The sequence below is a fragment of the Narcine bancroftii genome, chromosome 3 (assembly GCF_036971445.1).
Source record: "Narcine bancroftii isolate sNarBan1 chromosome 3, sNarBan1.hap1, whole genome shotgun sequence".
Taxonomy (NCBI): Eukaryota; Metazoa; Chordata; class Chondrichthyes; order Torpediniformes; family Narcinidae; genus Narcine; species Narcine bancroftii.
In genome coordinates, this window is record NC_091471.1 from 336,450,048 (window position 1) to 336,470,784 (window position 20,737).

Sequence of the window (20,737 nt, forward strand, 5' to 3'; positions counted from 1 at the left end):
TCATCAAGTTGAGCGATGTAGCAACAAACAACCTTGCACTCAATGTTAGCAATTCCAAGGAACTGATTGTAGACTTCAGGAGGAAATCAGGAGAACACAAACCAGCCCTCATCGAGGGGTCAGCAGTGGAGAGGGACAAAAACTTCAAATTCCTGGGTGTTTACATCTCTGAGACTCTGTCCTAGAGCATCCATGTCAAAGTAAGGAGTTTGAGGCTTTCAGTATGTTACCAAAGACTTGCGGAAACATCTACCGATGCACCATGGAGAGCGTTCCAGCTGGTTGCGTCATTGTCTGGTGTGGAAGTGTCACTGCTCAGGGCAAGATAAATCTCCAGAGATATTGTTAACTTGGCCTGCGACATCACAGGCACCAGTCTTCACTCCAGCAAGGACATTTACAAGAGGAGGTGTCTTAAGAAAGCAGCGTCTATCCTCAAAGACCCCCACCACCCAGGCCACGCCCTCTGCACTCTGCTACCATCGGGGTAAAAGGTACAGGAGCTTGAAGACGGGCAATTAAGTGGCAGCTTCTTCCCCACGGCCATCAGATTCCTGAAAGAACAATGAACCGAAGGCACTACCTTGCTTTGTTTTTTTCTAGCGCTGTTTTAATTTATTTTGTGAGGTGGTTTATTTGAATGTTTGCACTGTGGTTTTGCTGCAAAACAACGAATTTTGTGTCATGTTCATGACAATAAATTCTGAAAAGTTTCTGATTTCCCCAACACAGAGACTGCATGACTTGTGGAAAATGCTGCCGGAGGAGGTGGTGGAACTAGACACAACGATCATGTTTTGGCAGGCACTTAAACTGGAAACACCCAGCACTTGCTCTCACCATCACTCAGCCTCGTCTGCACTTATTATGAAGAGTGTACTTTAACATAAGGATGTGATTGTGGTGGAGGACAGAGTTCATAGGAGATTCACCAGGGGGTATTGTCTGGATTAGAGCACTTTAGTTATGGGGAGGGATTGGATACGATGTTCTTACTTTGTTTTTCCTGGAGTGAAGGAGGCAGAAGAGTATCCTAATAGAGATATATAAGATTGTGAAAGCATATAAAGGGGAATTCGTTAAAATCTTTCTCCCATTATATGGGTATAAAAAACAAGAGGGAATTGATTTAAATTGAAAGGAGCTTTAAAGTGGATCTGAGCTGTCAGTTTTTTGCACCGAGAGTGAGTGATATCTGGAAATTGCTGCCAGAGGAGGTGGTAGCGTTAGATACAATTACCATGTTTAAGAGGCACTTAGACAAATAAATAGGCAAGACATGGAAGGATATAGTCCTAATGCAGACAATTGAGATTAGCCTAGAGCCGGGTGGCCACGCTTTTAATTTTTAATTTAGACATGCAGGCCATTTCAGCCCACGAGTAGGTTAATTGGGCAGCACAGACTCGTGGGCCGAAATGGCCTGTACTGTGCTGTACGTCTAAATTAAAATTAAAAGGTTGGCCACCCCTGGCCTAGATGGACATACAGTAAGGGCTGGCATTGATGTGGTGGTCCTAAGGGTCAGTTCAGTGCTGAACAACTATGTAACTCCATACCCCGTGGCAGACTTTCCCTGTAGCTTGGCAAATATACAGCACGGGCTGTCGGGTAGGAGGAAGTGGGTTCTGCTTCAGCACATCTTTCTCTGTGTGAATCAAATGTTGCTTCGAATACCTTTTGAGCCAATTTTACTTTTTGCAAACCTGTCAGAGTTGCAACAATGTTTAAATGTTTAAAAGTTCAATTCTGGGCAGTCTTGTTTTCCAAATTAAGAACTCCTATGAGAAGTGTATTTAGTAAGGTGGAATTGTTTACTTTCAAATTTTAAATCTTACTCTGATTTTACTCTCCCTAGCACATTGCCAAATCCCTTTTCGAATCTTGTTTATGTAGTTTTATTTACGAGATAACCATCCAAATATTCATCCAAGAAACAGTTGATTACTTTTCATGGAAATCTGTTCCATACATTCCTGTTTAAAATTGAGTAACTAAACTTGCAGATATTCTTCTGTGCCTTAACACTTGCAAACAATACGTGTTTCTCTGCTTTCTTACCGCCTAAAACTAGATCTGTTTTGTAATTAGCAAAAATATTATTTATGGGTTAAACTCCAGTTTCAACAGTCAAAAGCTGACCTGAATTCTCTTTTGTGGTAATATTTGCAATTAATGTTGCGAAAGAATGTTGCAAGATGTTCATTTGTTTTGTTTCTTTTTGGTCTGTTAAGCATCTAAACCACCGTCAGAGTTTCCAATTGAAGCAAATGAAAAAAATCCATGGTTGCAGGATTTATGTTTATTTTATGCACACGTAATCTTCCCTTGTTCTGGTCAATTTTGGAAACATATTTACAAATCCTGGAAATGCACAACAACAAATTCACAGGAAACGCTGAAAACAATATTGAAATCAGACAGCAACTGTGGAGAGAGAAACAGAGTTAACTTTTCAGGTTTAAGCATCCAAGCTCCGATAGCTCAATGTTTAGAGCACTGGCCGTTTGTAAACAGTTGCAAGTTCATTCCTCGCTGGGGCCTCATTTTTGTGAGGGGCGCTGGCCAGAGTGGTGATTCTCTGTCTTTTAGTGTTATGTGACAATAATGGAACCTTTCTCTTCTCTTTGGCTTGGCTTCGCGGATGAAGATTTATGGAGGGGTAATGTCCACGTCAGCTGCAGGCTCGTTTGTGGCTGACAAGTCCGATGTGGGACAGGCAGACACGGTTGCAACGGTTGCAGGGGAAAATTGGTGGGTTGGGGTTGGGTGTTGGGTTTTTCTTCCTTTGTCTTTTGTCAGTGAGATGGGCTCTGCGGTCTTCTTCAAAGGAGGTTGCTGCCCGCCGAACTGTGAGGCATCAAGATGCACGGTTTGAGGCGAGATCAGCCCACTGGCGGTGGTCAATGTGGCAGGCATCAAGAGATTTCTTTAGGCAGTCCTTGTACCTCTTCTTTGGTGCGCCTCTGTCTCGGTGGCCAGTGGAGAGCTCGCCATATAACACGATCTTGGGAAGGCGATGGTCTTCCATTCTGGAGACGTGACCTACCCAGCGCAGTTGGATCTTCAGCAGCGTGGAACCTTTACCTGAAGAGAAACTCACTCTCTCTCTTGCTCCACAGCCAGTCAGTTGCCTGACTTATCATTCCAGAGTTTTACCTTTTTGCTACAGGGAAATATTCTGGACACGCTTCACTAAGTTTCTTCTGCTCTTACACTAAGGGAGTAATTGAACTTTGAGGTGAAGCACGAAAGTCTGCAGACATTGTGATTGTAGCAAAATCAGCAGGTCACGCAGCGTCCACAGGAGGAAATAATTTATTACTGATGATACGCATGATACCTTGAAGAAGGACTCAAGCCTGAAACATTGGTTGTGTATCTTTATTTTTGCTATATAAAGGGCACTGCTTGACCAGCTGAGTTTCTCCCACATTGTGTTTTTACAGCACACAAGGACAGGATTGCACCCAGGCCACTGGAGAAGTGAGGTAGTAGCTCCTTTTCTACTGGCACCCTGTTCCAGGAATTAACTGGGAATTTACTGGGACAAGGTCCGGTGGAAAAGAAATATTGTCTGAATAATTATTCAAATTACATCATTTCATGCCGGGGATTAACCACCACTACTCATATCCCTGGCGTTTGTTGACGCCGGCGTGCTGATAGAACTAGTGGAAAAGGGAGATCAGAAAGACACCCATTTCTACTTGAAGGTAGAACACTCCAATCCCCAGGGATGAGTTGTATTCAGTGGAAAAATAGTCAATGTCCCAGTTAAAGGTGGCCCAGTGGAAACAGCACAAATCGCTTCCTATCCTGGGACACTGCATGGCCAATTAACTGGGATGCCAGTGGAAAAGGGGCGAATGGCTGATGGACAGCAGCAAGGGCAGCAGTGCAGTCACGAGAGAGGAAGACTCTGTAGGACAGCTTATATTTTCCACTGTCAGCTTCAATGGACCAGACTACTGTACCCTCAAAGCCCAGCAACTGGTGCTCACACAGCCACATGCACAACTTCCACCAAAGCCACGTGTTGCCCAGTGACTGCCTGTGCTGCCATGCTCCAGTGCATGTTTGGGCTTGTAAGAGGTGACATGAACAGTCTCTGCAGTAGCTGACCAGAGCCAGAGTGTTGTGATGCCAGTAGCCAGTCAATTATTACTGGTGGTGATTGGAAGCCACTTCCTGTTGGTGAACATGCTGCATTGTGTGCTTGTTACGGCTGAAGAACTAATGTACGTATAAGTTGTATAATATGTGCATGCATTGGCTAAATTTCATTTGTCTGAGTGAGCGAAAATTTAGACATCAGGTGGAGTTCTTGATTCATGGAGAATAATGGAGTCATGATTCGTGGGTCTGGATGTGAGTGCAGTTGTTGCAAGATAGTGTTTGTACAGCAGGTCATTAAACATTTTTCCTTTGCTGTGTCCAGCTCATTGGAACATCTGATATTCTCTCCCAATGGCAATTTTCATTCGTATGCCTGTAAAGCTTCCTGTACAATATCAACACCTGGAGGGTATATTGCACGCTGGCAGTGACTTCCATCAATGCCTGTGTGCACTGCCACGAGTTCAGTTCACACCAGACATGCTCAACTGATGCCAGTGATTCCTGAAGTTTTCTCTATCTTTTCAAACCCTGCGAAAAGCAACACAATTGGTGTGATTTAAATATTTAAATCATTGCACAAAGTGCAGGCAGACATTTCGGAACAAACTGATACATGTCTCTTTCATTTCGCAGCATGTCTCCAGTTCAGTCAAATTTCTGGGCTGTTATCTCAGTGGCAGTGCCCTGTTTAACATACAAATATTCCCAAATAACTCAAGTCCTCGGGATCAGTCTACTGGCACTGGTCCAGAAGAATCAGAATCAGGATTTATTGTCATGAACAAGTCACAATATTCCGTGTTTTGCGGTAGCATGTCATAGTGCAAACGTTCCTATTACAACAACAATAGATATAAAAAAATAGTGCATGAAAAGTAAGGCAGTGACTTCGGTTCATTGATTATTCAGGAATCTGATGGCAGCGGGGAAGAAGCTGTCCTTGTGTTGCTGGGTGCTCGTCTTTAGGCTCCTGTACCTTTTTCCCAATGGTAGCAGAGTGAAGAGGGCATGGACTGGGAGGTGGGGGGTCTTTGAGGATAAAGGCTGCTTTTTTAAGACACCGCCTCATGTAGATGTCCTCAATGGAGTGAAGTCTGGTGCCTGTGATGTCAGAGGCCGAGTTAACAACCCTCTGGAGTTTTTTCTTGTCCTGAGAGCTGGCATCTCCATACCAGGCAGTGATGCAACCAGCCAGAATGCTCTCCACGGTACACCTGCAGAAGTTTTCAAGAGTCTTCGGTGACGTACTGAATCTCCTCAAACTCCTCACAAAGAATAGGCGCTGGCGAGCCTTCTTCGTGATTGCATCAACGTGGAGGCTGCAGGACAGATCCTCGGAGAAAGGGTGTTAAAGCCCAGCTCTTTCACCAGCTTTTGTCTGAATTCCTGTTTCTCATCTTGACTAATGACAAGAGGTTCGGGATAATGTTACGCAATTAAGTCACTTTATCAACTCAGCCTTTTGTACTCCTGCTGAAACCAGATCAAGTTCCTGAAGTGATTTTGTACAGGACCCTGACACCCAGTAGGAAAAAGATATCCTCCACCCCTCACTGCCCAGCTGGATTGAAACTCGGGACAGGAAAGGCAAAAAGAGGCAACACTCGGCTTCCAGGAGAACAGTTTTAAAGCATGCTTAGTTAAAGGTCAGGAGTGGCAGAAACAGTTAATTGGAACCTTGTCTGCACCAAAAAGCATGCCTTCCTGCTTTAGACTCACTTGTCCACAGTCAGCAATCTCCTTCCATCCATGTTGTCACCCAAACAATTTTTAAAGGATGCTACCTCAGGGGCATAGAGTTGAAGATGAGGAGCAACTGCTTTTCCCAGAGAACTGTGAATCTATGGAATTCTCTGTCTCGTTAAATGTATTTTTTCCATAATGGGGGAATTCACGATTATGGGGAAAAGGAGGGTAGGTGGAGGGTTAGAGTAGGGTTGATGGGCTGAATGGTTCACTCTTGCTCCTATTTGCTTACATTCCTATGCAAATGACTGTTTTACAATGTTTTGAGTTGTCGGTTGTTAACTGAAAGATCTCTCCCATTTGTTAACAGAACCAAGAGGGCAAAACATTTGCTTTGGTTGAATGAAGCCCAGTCATAATAGGTGATGACAAGTTTGCGTGAGCTTCCCCACTGTTCCAGAGGCTTTACATTTCTACTTCTGAGTGCAATTTTTTTTTATAAAAAAGAGATCTTGTTTCATTTAGCTGGGCCCCAAAATGTCCTGATGTAGGGTTTCATCATGAAACATTGACAATTCCCTCTCTCCCTTCTGATGCTATTCAACCCACTGAGTTTCTCCAGCTGGTAGTTTTTGGCTCCAGATTCCAGCATGTGCAGCCACTTGAGTCTCCAATAAATTATAACCTTTGCTCTTGCGAACAATTATTTTTGAATATTTCTTTTTCAAATCTTTGCTCGTTTTAAACTCAAGAATGCGTGACCAATTGGATGCTTGGTGAACTTGAAAGTAGGGCAATGAGGGTAGAAGTGGTTTTGGGAGCCATGCTAAGGGAACCAGGCAGAGGTAATGCACATTGTGCATTAAGGGAGCGCTAGGTTATACTGAGCATGAGACACCAACAGAAGTTCGGAAGTTTGAAAGCTTTTCGGGAAAATGCTTGCAAATACTTACTTCAGTAATTGGTTCTGTTTTTCCCTCTCACGCTCTGAGTCATGAAGCTCCTGTTTTTTTTCTCACAAATAAATATTCATTAATTAGAATATTTGTTTTTTTTAAAACAATCAACAACTCAGAAGTGACATCAATCAGAATGTTTCTATTCAGGCGGCTTTCTATATTCAACACAGCTTGCTTCTTTTGGAAGGCACTTAAACTAATTAAAATCGGGAAAGATCATCAACTTTATATCTCACTTGATGTGCTTTCGCTAATAAAAATAACTCTTACTTAAAAATTTAATTCAATACCTTTTTTTATGATTCCTTTTGTCTTTGAGCCATTCTCAAAGTTTTGAAGTTAAGTGTATTACATTTAATCCACACTATACTCTGGTCCCAATTAATATCCACCCCATATCTATAGCTAATGCAATCTCTGAACTTTGGCCTTCATAGCACAGACAATTCATTATTACCAGAACTTGTATTCCTTGTTACCTTATTTGTCGTTAACGAGCGTGAGGGTTTGCAAGTGGCTGTTTTGAACATCATTGCTTCCCAAAAACAAACCTCAAAGCAGAAACAGCGTTACTTAATGAACTGAAAGATGCAAAATATATATTCTCAACCTGCCTGGTGCAAACAAAGTGGTGTATGAAGGTAAAGTCCTTGGAATGCCTAGACTAGAAATTGAGCCATGTGATTCAAACTTACAAATCCTTAATGAACTTGTTTTGAATTGATTTACCAGCTCTCCTGGCAGACACAGTCTTTATTTTAAATAGAATCCAGATAGTATCTATATTTTCTGCACTAGATGGTAAGTTAAAATAAGAGAAGCATATGCAATAGATTTGAATGAACGCCATGCACCATTGAACCCTAATTCTGAATTCTGCCTTTTCAAATATGTATTCAGATCCCTTTTAGAAATTATTAAATCCACTTCCATTACCCTTTAAGGCAATGCATTTCAGATCATAACAATTGCCGTGTATTTTTAGAAGAAAAAGCCTCATCTCCCCCTGGGCCTTATGCCAATTATTGTAAATCTTTGTCCTCTAGTCACCCACCTGTGGAAACAAGTGTGTCCTTTCTACTCTTCCCAAGCCTTTGAGAATTTACAATGCCTCTAATCAATCGACTGAATATATTTATTATTCAATGCCCCCACCCCCAATTGTTTTAAGATAGGGACTACAATATACTAATTATGAAATATTGTTTTAATGCAATGTGAAATGTGGTTTCCAGACATTTTTAAATACATTGGGAAAAGGGGATCTGGAGAGTGCTTTCATCCTTAAGGTTCTGAAGAAGCAAAACAGATTTGCTGACCCACTTTCCTTGTATTGTTTTTTATGTAACTTTTGGCTTTCAAGGGTGAGTGATTTATTATTCATCTCTGCCTGCTGATATTTCCTATTGCTGAGACTCCAAGAATAAGATCTTAGCATTTAGCTTGCCAGGCCCTCTAAGAATTTCAGTTGTTTCAATGAGATTATTTCTCATTCTTCTGAACACCAATGCACTAATCGATCTGCATAACAAGCCCCTCCATATTTGGGATCAACCTTCTCCAAATTGCCTCCAGTGATAAAATACCCTTGCTGAACTGATTGGGACATAAACTATTCACAGCACCCTAGTGCCTTGTAGAGTTCCCTACTTTTATACTCCAGCCTCTTTCAAATAAAGCCCAGGATTCCATCCCCCCTTCCTAGCACCTGCTACAACAGTTCACTTGTAGTTGTTGCCCATTTAAGCAATAATCAGTTTTATTGTTCCTCCTTCCAAAGTGAACAACATCCCACTTTCTCACATTGGACTCAATTTTCCAATGTTTTGCCACTCACTTTATTTATCAATTTCTTTCCATCGACTGCGATTCTCCTCACAGCTTGCCTTCCCGTCTGGTTTTGTACCTTACCAACATTAGTTTCTTTCCTCTAAATCCATAACATTATTGTCAGCAGCTGGAATTCCGCCACTGATGGTCACAATCCTCCAACCTGATAATTGTACCAACCCCAATAACCATGATCTCTTATCTCGCAAAGACACCCCTTGTTGTGGTCTTTTACAGTTCCAAATATGGTTCTCCCTATATGCACGCTAGCTGGTACTTCTTCAAAGAACCATGGAACATTACAGCACAATCTGTTTTGCTTCTTCAGCATCTTTGGCCCTTCTAGTCTGTGCTGAACTATTTTTCCGCTTTGTTCCACTGATTTGCACCCAGCCCTCCATACCTCTCCCATCCATGTTTCTGTCCAATTTCTTCTTAAATGTTAAAATTGAGCCCACATTCATCACCTCAGCTGGCAGACTGTTCCAAACTCCCACCCCTCTCTGTGTGAAGAAGTTTCCCCTTAAACTTTCACTTGAATAATTTTTCAGACAAGTCCCCTGTGCATGATGGATCTTAAAAGTATGATACCTTCCTATGAAACATGTGACAGAATATATCTGTAAAATGCCTGTGTTCGTGAAATCTGGATATTTATTTGAATACACTCCATTCCTCAGTGTATGAGTAATTGCATTCAAAGGTAGACTCAGAATAGCACTCCAGACCATTTGGAAAAGAAAATCTGAATAAAAGCTCAGTGCTTTTTTTAAAAAAAATTAAAGTTTGCTGGTCATGTATCCTTTCCAGAAAGCAAACCTCTTGACCTCTCCTCAGTCAGGAAGACATTTACTCCCTGCTGACCTCAATAATTCCTCTCTTTATGGATGAGGAAAGATTAACTTTTTTTTTAGATAAGGGCACCACTAGTCAAGCTGCTGCCTTAAGTTTCACCAAGTTGAAATCCGGTGGTGATGGCCGGTGCAGTCTTTGTGGAGTTTGCACGTTCTTTCTGTCCGGATGCTCTGGTTTCAAGTTCAAGTTTATTATCATCTGACTGTCCATATACACCATGATGAAACAGCATTTCTCTGGTCCACGATGCACACAAATCAATGCACAATACAGAATACATATATATATACATAAAGATGTCATTTAAAATAGATATTATCTAAATATTTTAGGATATTTACTCAGTTTGCAGAATACTGTTCATGAATCTCATAGCCTGGCAGTCCTGATTTTAATCCTCTTGTTTTGTCTTGTTGGTAGTGGATCAAGGATACTATGTGCTGGAAGCAAGGGGTCTTCTATAATTCTTTGAGTCCCATTTAAGCCACACTCACGGTAAATGTTATCAACGAGGAATGTGATCTTCTCGGCTGTTTCGATGATCCTCCGTATTGACTTCCGGTCCGATGCTTTGCAGCTATTCAATGACGGAGTCAGACAGGATGGTGCTCCAAATAAGGAGGATGTGTCAGCCTCCAAATACCTTCTTCATGGCCTGATGTCAGAATATCTTGAGGAAAGCCTCAAAAATAACCAGTAAATGATTTAGAATGTCATTTTATTCTTTCTTTTTCATCGTTTTCTTTTGCAAAATCTAATTCATCAGGGCAGAGCTTATAAAGTGGCCTCCTGGTTTTAAGTTTTCGAGCCTTAAGGGATTTCTTGAAATTGAAGAGCACGATCAATAAGTAGAGTGATGAAATCATAGTGGAGGTGTCTTATAGCTTAACTCTTGTCATGAAGTATTTTCATTTCCAGTTTGCTGCTTTACTGCAGAACGATCAGAGCAGTAAAACTCTGCATTGAAACTCTTAGTTGTTTAACTGCAAGTCTCTGGTCAGTTTCGATTAACAATTACATTAAATGAGCAATGCCAACCTGCAAATAGTGCCCAGGCTTGAATCTGCACTGAACTAAAGAAACCATTCAGTTTGCCTATAAACCATGCAGATTAGTAGGTTCTGAGTTTGGCATTCCACCTGGGCAGAATAGCTTGAATAGTGGTTGAAAAGGGGGGAGTTCCTTTCGAGTCAATGGGTTGATTTTACAGGGATCAAAGATGTTCTTTCAAAGCAGTTGAAAGGGTGTCTTGCTCATTTAGCAGAAGATGTTATCTTATTGCAGAAGTTGCAGTTCACACCATGGATACCACCTGAGTTTCACGAAGCAGCATACTATCATTTGCCATTTTAATGAATGATGTATTCTTTCCCTTCTATAAAATTCTTCAAAAGCAATTGGGCACTTGGAAGTGAATGTAATGTTCATGTCAGCTTTAAGTGATGCAAGGCTTTACACCATGTATCTATAATTCTGCAGAAGTTGTAAAATATTCCTCCGTACACACATTAGGAGGCTTTCACCAATAGTGACCATCTGTGGATTTCATCTAAAGGCAGTGCTCTTCCCTTCACTAGGTATCGTCCAGGAGTCAGCAGGAGAGAGGACATGCTCATTTGTGGGCAAGTAGTTGAAGGTTGCCCTTAATCTGGATAAGGATTGGGAGAATATGAAGCCAGACAGAGTAGCATTGGTAATGAAAGGTGAAGGGAAGATGTGGAGAGGGCATATTTCCCCTTGGAAATTGAACATACTTGCTTTCCAGGGCATTCTATATCAGGATATTTTGGATCACCCCTTCCTGATTGTATTTGGGGATGAGGTAGAGGATAAGGTGGGGTCAGAATGAATGGACCAAAATACATTTCCAGTCCTTTTTCTCAGGTATCTGTCCTTTTTTCAGTGTTCTTTCCATCTGCAGTGGTTGTGGATTTAATTATTACGCAGATTAAGATAAGCCTGTGAATCACAGAAAATTTGGTTTGTTTGTAGCAAGAGCTTCCCCCCCACCCCCAAGAACATTATATATGTATAAGACGCATGCCATAAATTGAAAAAGACTGTGTCTTGTTGGCCTTTAAAAATTAATGAAACAAATACATGGAAAGAACACATCATCCTCAACCTCTCCCTCCTCAATTCTCTTGGGAAATTAGATGATTTTGTTGGACAAACAGAGAAAAAGCATTTTACTCTGTGTAATATTTGGGATGTTGGGTAAAATGGCAATTTGGAAACAACACATCATGATCATGGAAATGCTTCCATAGGAAAGGTACAATGAGTCAAAAGATGCTTGATATTACATTTGGTATATATAGTTCTACTACAACAGCTGGGGAGGATGTTAAACTGCAGAAGTGCATTTGTGTCATTTTGAGTACGAGTAAGGTTTCTTTATTTGTTTTAAATCTGATTTAAAATGCCACTAGTTTTCCAATCTGTTTGGGGTTATTCCTGTTGCATTGTGCAGCACCTAGAAGCAAAGTGCTAAATATCTTTTTTCGATTGTGAGTAAATTAGATGTCTGATTAAAAACCATTCAAATAAAAATTAGATGGTTTTATTCTGGTCACAAACATTTAATTCCATTACTGCACTCATTTTCTGCTTTCTATCATTTATGTAAATGCTCAAATGTCTACACACAAATATGGAAATACAGATACACACGTGCAAATGACATATCTTCAAAAACGTGCCTGAGAAACACATTCTCAGATGCAGATCAACAGAAGCACATGGGAAAAATGGCATTGTAGGATAGCCAGTCTATCTCTCTCTCTCTCTCTCTCTCTCTCTCTCTCTCTCTCTCTCTCTCTCTCTCTCACTCACTTTTCTCTCTCTCTTGCTCTTTTTCTTTTTCTTGCACTCTCACAATCACACACACACACACACTCTTTTTCTCTCTCTCACTCTCTTTCTTGCACTCTCTCACAATCACCTTTCTTTTTCTCTCTCTCTCTCACTCACTTTCTCTCTCTCCCCCCTCTGATGCTCATGACACCTATCTCAATGATGCATTGCCATCTGAAGTTTTTCTTTAACTTGAATGATTTAGGCCTAGAAATTGCATTGCACTCATGTTTGGTGGTGTAAGTAAGCAAAACATTTTGTTTTAATCCTAAATCAGATGTCCAAACATTTGCTACGTTTTAATAACTTTGCTTTAAAAATGTTGCTGATATCTTAGCATCTCAGCAGTTGAATATGGTTGCATCCCGTTCCATGATACTTTTGTCGTTTCATCTTTTATCCCTTTATTTTGAAGAACTGTTTCATTATGTAGAAAACCAGATTTTAGCTTAATTCGATAAATCACATTTCCTCTGAACAATCTGAAGTGTGAGCGAAGGTTGAAGGAAATTCTTCGACCCTGGCTAGATTTGATTAGAATCTGTCTACCCATCCTTATCTTTCTCTTTTTTTTTGCTTTCCCTCTCAAACCCATACATGTCCCAGCGACAGATGGAATCACATGATTCCCCACAGTATTAACAGTATCACTGAGCCAGAGGATGGGGTCAGGCAAAAAGAATGGCAATTAGTTCAGGCTGCAGCACTTCATCATGACTCAAACTGTCAACCATTCCTTTTCCCCATTGGTGCTGTACGACTCATTGAATTTCACCAGCAGATTGCATTTAGCTTCAGATTCTGGTTATCATGGAGGTTAGTGCAAAGCTATTACAATGCTAGTGACCCGTTTTCGAATCCACTGCTGTCTATAACCCAAGATCACATGGATTTCCTCTGGGTGCTCCAGTTTCCTCCATAGACATGTGGGGTTAATGGGATTATCGATGCATGGATGTCATTGGCCAGCATGGGCTCATGGGCCTGTTACTGTGTTGTGTCTCTAAATTAAATTTAAAAATATATAAATAAAACAGGATGCTAATTTGCCATTACCCATCTTTTCTACCCACTAAACATAGTTGAAAACATGAATCAAATGCAGAAAGCACTTTATTTTTTTATTTTAATTTTTTAATTTTTCACACTATGAACCATAGTGAACAAAGTTCACACAAACATTTCCCTCTTGAATATACACAGTGTCATTTTCTCGCCTTTTCCCCCCTCCCTTCCCTCCCTCCTTCAGCACCCCCCCTCCCCACCCACTCAACGTTCAACCTATATGATACATTAAACAATGTCATCACACAATGAAAATAAACAAGAAATTTGTGTCATCTACTTTTACATACTGGGTCAGTTCATTTCATCTTCTTCTCCTTCTGTGGTGGAGGTCCGTGGCAGGACTTCTCTGTTGTGTTCATGTACGGTTCCCAAATTTGTTCTAATACTGTGATGTTATTTCTTAAATTATATGTTTTATCCAATGGAATACATTTATTCATTTCTCTATACCATTGTTGTATTCTCAGGCTATCTTCTAATTTCCAGGTTGACATAATACATTAAGGCTATCATAATAAATCTTTTTTGTGCTCCATCCAAATCGAGTCCAAGTTCTTTACTTCTTATATTAATTAGACTTTATTGATGCACTATTCAGCTACTAAATGACATCCTACTCACTAAAACCACGCCATGGGGAACAACAGGGGATTGAATCTAAGCAGAAGAACAAAACATAAGAAATAGAAGCAGAAGAAGGCCATTCAGCCCTTTGAGGTAGCCCTACCATTCAATCAAATCATTGCTGATCTTTTACCTTTGCACTACTCCTCTATGTAAAGCCCATATGCCTGGATACCAAAAACCCATCTACCTTTGTCTTGAATAATCTCAGCAACTGAGCAATGGACAATTACTTGTTGGCAATTCACTCAGACGGAGGAATTTTATTCTTGCCCCTATCCTGAAAGACTGGCCACTTATTATTGGTCCGGGCACCCCAGAAGGAAACATTCAAGATTCCATTTATTGTTCAGCCCTCAAAAATACACAAGAAAGTTTTATTCTTCCTTTGCCCTGAAAAGGCATCAAAAGAGAGTCCCCTCAGAGACACTGAGTGTCAGTGGATTCCACAATCTCCTCCAATGTGCCGCCTCCTGTACTCCTGTAGCCACATGGCCTTCTGTCCGATCTAGCGATGAACCCGAATTCAAGGCATCCAGGTCATCCTCCCTAGATCCCTCGTACCAAACCCTGGAGGTGATTCAGAAACTGTCAGCGCCCGAGGCTTTTGGGAGCCCTGCGTGCCATCAGTAACCCCTGGCTCCCACAAACTCTACCTTGCACCGGCAGCCAGACATTGTAGTGGGCTCCTGGTTCAATGATATTGTTGGTTTTCATACTCCGGAGTCTAGTGACTTCCAGCGACGTGGGAGCTTTGTTCTCTTTACCCTTCTGTCAGTGGCAAGCAACTATTGCTGCAGCAAGTAGAAACTTGGTGAGAGGTTCTAATTTAATTTTAATTCAGACATACAGCGTGGTAACAGGCCAATTCGACCCATGTGTCTGTGTTGCCCAATTTACACCCCATTAACCTACATCCCCAGTACGCTTTGAAAGGTAGGAAGAAACTGGAGACCCCGGGGAAAACCCTCAAAAGAAGATTTTTGGACACCAAGAGCAAATAGGACTCAAAAAAAAATTTTTTTTTAAAGAAAATGTAGCACGATCATTGAATTTTAAAGTAGTTGGCATGTGCCTTTTTTGGGGGAAAGTTGTGAAAAGCAGAAGGCCAATTCATTCTCAGAAAAATCCCTGCTCAGACAAGAACACACTGGACTGAACTGTGTCGTAGCATTGACATGCTCATAGATTGGGGATGTGTTGAGTCACTCTTCATTTCAAGCTCACCATTACATTTATAAATGGGAACGGATCACTGAGCCCATTGAGGGCAGCGCGTTTAGCATAACGGTAAAGGCAAAGCTATCGCAGGACCAGCAACCAGGGATTGAGTCTGGTTCTCTGTGTAAGGAGTTTGTACGTTCTACCCATGTCTGCATATGTTTCCTTCGGGTGCTCCGGTTTCCTTCCCCCTCCAAAACATACCAGGATTGTAGGTCAATTGGGTGGCATGGGCTCGTGGGCCGAAAGGGCCTGTTATTGTGTTGTAGGTCTAAATTTAAAAATTTTCAATTAAAATAAAAACAGTCATGACATTTACTGTCATTTGATTACACAAGTACAACTGGACGAAACAGCATTCTGCGTTCCTCGATGTAAAAACATGCAGACGCATAATCAGACATAACACACATACAGACAAACAATACACCTGCAGGATAAGTATTCATATAGTCAAATAAATAAATATTATTTTGTGAATATGAGAGTCTCAGATGATTAGTGTGAGCGGTTTTTTTGGTCGTTCAGCATTCTCACTGCCTGTGGGAAGAAGCCGTTCCTCAGCCTGGCGGCGCTAGCTCTGATACCCCTGTATCCCTTTCCTGATGGGAGTAGTTGTGTGCTGGGTGGGAGGGGTCGTCAAAGATTTACCAACCCTCCTCAGACAACAATTCCAGTAAATCAAGTGAATGGGTGGGAGGGAAACCTCAGTGATCCTCTCTGCCACTTTTATGGTCTTGTGGATTGATCTCTGATCTATTTTTAAAAAAAATTAAATGTAGACATATAGCAAGGTAACAGGCCATTTCGAGTCCATGACACCCAATTTAAACCCAAATAACCTATGCCCCGATATGCTTCGAACAGTGGGAGGAAACCAGAGTTGCTGGGGAAAATCCACGCAGACACGGGTTGAAAGTACAAACTCTGGTCCCAATCGCTGACACTGTAAAGGTGTTGCACTAACCATTACACCAACTAGAAACTGTACCACCCTGCGATGCAGCCAGCCAGAGCTGCTGTGGAAGGTTGACGTAACATTGGCCAGTAGCCTTGCCACTTCAATCCTTTCAGAAATAGAAACTCAGTCCAGTCTCACCTCTCTGCTTATTAAATGTCAATACAATGATGGAACCTTCACATCCCTGTGAGTGAATATTACAAACGCTTCTCACTCTTTGAGAGATCTTCTCCCCATTGACTGCTTCAGATATTACAGTACTTTAAAAATATATCTCGTTTGGTCTTATGCACCAGCCTTAAATGGACGTGATACTTTGAGATTATTTTGGTACTTCCAACGTCTATCGTTGAAGCCATTAATGAGGTCAATCTCAACCATTCTCATTTGCAGAATTTGAACTGCTATTATTGCTCAGGGTCATTGTTGTTGCAGTTCCTTTCAGTTTCCTCTAATGGACCCTCATTAACTACTTACTGCTCCCACCCAGACCTTGGAATTATTCCCATTATGACACATCTTAAAGATATTTGGCTGGAGGCCTTTTAGTTGTATGAAATAAATTTTTGCCACCTTTAACCATAGGTTTACTGAGCGTTTTTACTTTTCTTTGGAAGCTCAGTAAGCGTCCAATTGTTTTACAGCGAAAGCTAATATATAAATTCCAATTCTAGTTTCCTTCAGAAACCTCGGAGGCATGCCATCTGGCTCAGGTGATTTGTGGACATCTTCACATCCACAGTATTAAGCTCTCCTGCTGTTAATCATTCAAGACTCTGAGACACAGAATGGCTTGTTTGAAAGAACACAGAACGTGATTAACGGTGTGTATGTCATGTTTGCGCCAAACTAGGGGTGATTTCAAGTTGACTCAGAGTTTAGTCGTTACAATGGAATGGGAAGGGTAAAGAGCTATTAAGTGTTTATTGGAATATGACAACAGAGAGATTTAAAGCCAGGGTACATCTCCTAACCTCCTGTAAACACCATCTCTCTGAAATACCACATCCTTCTGTAAGCCAGTAATGAATACCCAATCCACAAAAAATCCCTTGTAAAACTCATACAGTTGGGGATATGCTGTCCAAAATCGAAATGTGTCGCCAAAGTGCCATGTATATTAAAAACAAAGCAATCAATTCATATTTGATCTGATCAATTTTGGGCCTGTGATCATCACTTGTAAGGTGTAGTCCATTGATTGTTCTCAGGCTATTTTCCTGTTCGATTGACTGCAGACCTACACTGTTGTGCAGGGAGAGGTGACATGGCATTGAAGATCACAGGCTTATTAAAGCCATCACGCAGGAAGAGATAATGTTGGACTGCAATCACAGTTAGGTTGGCATAAAGAACCCCAGAATGCTTCCTTCCCCAAAGGATATTAATGAACCATTAGTGTGTTATGACAATCCAGCAAGCTTCACAATGAAATTCTACCAATGACAGTCAAGATTAACAAATCTTCACAAGTTGCCATAGTCTAATTTTGACTGATAACCAATAAGACTAGGGTCATGTTACTTTCCCGATTATTGACCAGCCTGAACGTGAAAGTCTGGGTGTGGGAGCCTTTAAGGTATGACCAATGACACCTGGCACACTTTAACCAAACCAACTGAGTTGCTTTGTATGATGCCTGCTCAAATTTACCTAATTATACTCTCTGTAAAAGACAAAAATACTATAAATGCTTAAAATATAAAATTGTGGTGCGCTGTTAGACAGAATCAGACACACACAGGTAAAGACTGTACGATAGGCTATAATCCACAAAGACTTCCACAGAGCCAGGCTGGCTGTAGCTGCAGTAACTCTGAGTGAGGCCTCGGGAGGCTGGCGCAGGCTTATATCCTGGAGGGTGATTGACACCCAACCGGGTGGGGCTTGATCCATTCAGGCTGACTGATTGACAGCTGGCCAGGTGTTGTCCTGTCCCCTTCCACTCCTGTAGGTACAGAGGTTGCACCCTGCAGTAGGCCGGTGGTGTACCACTACATTCATCCCCCTCTTTAAAGTTGTCCCGGATTGGGGGGGCAGGGGGCAGTAACAAGGAATCGCATCCACTATGTACATACAATATTTACAGGTTGAGATGATTTGGCGGCCGCTGGGGTCTCTGTGACCGTCGTAGGACTGGCTCCTGGTCACTGGTCAGAGGGGAAGTGGGAGGGCTGGTGGCAGGGGTGGTCGGGGGGGGTGGGGTCGACGTATGCGGGTCGTATTGGATGGGTGGGGGTGTGGGTTCATTTCTAAGGCTGAAGCCGGCCCCTGGTGGTTAAGGAGGCCCTGCATGCCCCATAGCTGCCTGGGGATGGGGGTGTATGCCCAGTCAGTGTCGTTCTGGGTTGTAGGGTGGCATGGTGTGCTGGGTGCTCCTGCTGGTGCCAGGTCCCTGGTTGAGATGGTGTCCTCCTGCCACAGCTGAACCTAATGTAAGCGTAGTTATAGTTTGCATGAAGGAGGAAAACCTGCTCTACCAGGGCTTCGGCCTTGTGTGTCCGTACATGCTGATGCAGGAGCACCAGACTCGGGGACGTGAGCCATGCTGGGAGTCACATTCCAGTCGCCGACCTCCTGGGGAATGAGAACAGGTGTTCATGAGGGGTCTCGTTGGTAGCTGTGCACAGTAGCGACCGAATGACATGCAGCACCTCGGGCAGGGCGTCCTGCCAGAATTCAGTGGCCCACCCTTTTGACCTGAGAGCCAGGAGGACTGCCTTCCAGACCACCCCATTCTCACGTTGCACTTGCCCGTTGCCTCTCAGGTTATAGCTTGTCGTGCCGTCAGGTACTAGCACAGCTCGTTGCTCATGAAACTAGACCTCCGGTCACTGTGGATGAAGGCGGAGTAGCGAAACATGGTGAAAATCTGCCCAAAGGCCCTGATGACGGTGGCCATGGAGGTGCTCGGACAAGGAACGGCGAAAGGGAAGCACGAGTACTCATCCACTACTGTGAGGAAGTAGACGGTTTGGTTCGTGGAAGGCAGGGGCCCTTTGAAGTCCTCGCCGAGATGCTCGAAAGGCCGAGTAGCCTTTACAACGTGAGCCCGGTGGAGGGAAGAAGAAGCGGGGTTTACACTCCGCTCAGACCTGACAGGCCTCGGTCATGTCCCTGACGTCCCTGCTGGTGTACGGCAGATTTCAGGACTTAATGAAATGGTACAACCGGGTGACGCCTGAATGGCAGAGGGACTCATGCAGTGCCTGCAACCTGTCGTCATGCATACACGTGCAGGTGCGAGAGAGGGCATCAGGGGAGTCGTTAAACTTCACGGGGCAGTACTGGATGTCATAGCTGTAGGTTGTAAGGTCAACTCTCCAGTGCAGGATCTTGTCGTTCTTGATCTTGCTCTTGTGGGAAGTGTTAAGCATGAATGCCACGGCCTGCTGGTCCGTGAGGAGCGTGAATCTCCTGCCAGCTAGATAGTGGCGCCAGTGGCGGACCACTTCCACAATCGCCTGGGCCTCCTTTTCAATGGTGGAGTGCCCTAGCTCAGAGCCGTGGAGGGTCCTGGAGAAGAAGGCGACGGGACACCCCCCTTGGTTGAGGGTAGCAGCGAAGGCCACCTCGGAGGCATCGCTCACCACCTGGAAGGGGAAGTCCTCATCCACAGCCTGCATCGTGGCATCCACGATGTCTTATTTGATGTGGGTGAAGGGTCCCTGCACCTCAGGTGGGAGGGGAAATGTTGTGGCTTGGGCCAGTGGGCAGACCTTGTCCGAGAAGTGAGGGACCCACTGCCCAGGCACCTGTGGAGGGCCTTTAGCATGGGGGGAGAGGAGTAACTCCATTAATGGGTGCATCCTTTCCGGATCTGGACTGACGACTCCATGGGCCACGATGTACCTCAGGATGGCGAGGCGGGGGGTGCTGAACACACACTTCTCCTTGTTGCAAGTGAGGTTCAGCTCCGCGGCTATCTGGAGGAATTTTTCCAGGTTAGCATCGTGGTCCTGCTGGTCACAGCCACAGATAGTGACATTATCCAGATATGGGAATGTCGCCTTCAGTTTGTGCCGGTCTACCATGCAATCCATCTCCCTCTGGAAGATGGAGACCCCAAAAGGAACCCGGTGGAACTGGTACAGTTGCCCGTCCGCCTCAAAGGCGGTATAGGGCCTGTCCTTTGGGTGGATAGGGATTTGGTGATACGCTGACTTCAGTTCAATCATGGAGAAAACCCGGTAGCAGGCTATCTCATTGACCACGTCGGCGATCCTCAGAAGAGGATAAGCATCCAGCTGGATATACCAATTAATTGTCTGGCTGTAATCCAAAATCATCCTCGGCTTACTTCCCCCTTTGACCACCAGGACTTGGGCTCTCCAAGGGCTGTTACTGGGCTCTATAATGCCTTCCGCCAGGAGTCACCACATCTCTGCCTTGATGAAGTCCCTGTCTGTGGTGCAATAGCGCCTACTTCTGGTGGTGATTGGCTTGCAGCCTAGCAGAAGATGTGGAAAGAGCGCCGGTGGGGTGATGCACAGTGTGGAGAGGCCGCAGGTTGGCCAGGGCTGGTAGGTTGGCATGCTGTGCAACGTGAGTGGAG